The sequence below is a fragment of the Myotis davidii genome, unplaced genomic scaffold, assembly GCF_000327345.1.
Source record: "Myotis davidii unplaced genomic scaffold, ASM32734v1 scaffold799, whole genome shotgun sequence".
Taxonomy (NCBI): domain Eukaryota; kingdom Metazoa; phylum Chordata; class Mammalia; order Chiroptera; family Vespertilionidae; genus Myotis; species Myotis davidii.
In genome coordinates this window covers 163,097-163,455 of record NW_006290670.1, presented here as the reverse complement: position 1 = coordinate 163,455, position 359 = coordinate 163,097, and the positions used below count along the sequence as shown (strand labels likewise).

The 359-nt window shown below is 51.8% G+C and overlaps 1 protein-coding gene across 1 annotated transcript in view; it reads left to right on the top strand.

Moving 5' to 3' along the window:
* Positions 1-359, top strand: part of SORL1 (sortilin-related receptor, L(DLR class) A repeats containing) — a 127,417-nt gene that overhangs the window by 71,213 nt on the left and 55,845 nt on the right. The window lies entirely within an intron of this gene.

Genomic DNA, 359 nt, shown 5'->3' with positions numbered 1-359 from the left:
TCATCTCTTCAGTCAGTTGTTAGTAGCTTTGCCCTCTGTTAGTAACATGTTCGCACCTCTACTCAACAGTATTTACAGAGACCCATTGTTCCGTATGGGGCCCTGGGGCGTACTGGGAGCTGGGTGGGCACAGTTTAAAGTCAGAAGGGGAATTATAAAACAAGCAGCCTGCCTCAGCTGGGGTGGCTCAGTGGATAGGGCATCAGCCTGCAGACCGAAGGGTCCTGGGTTCAATTCCGGTCAAGGGCACATACCTCGGTTGTAGGCTCCTTCCTGGCCCAGGCCCTGGTCGGGGCTCGTGCAGGAGATAATTAATTGATGTGTCTCTCTCACATTGATGTTTCTCTTTCTCTTTCGCT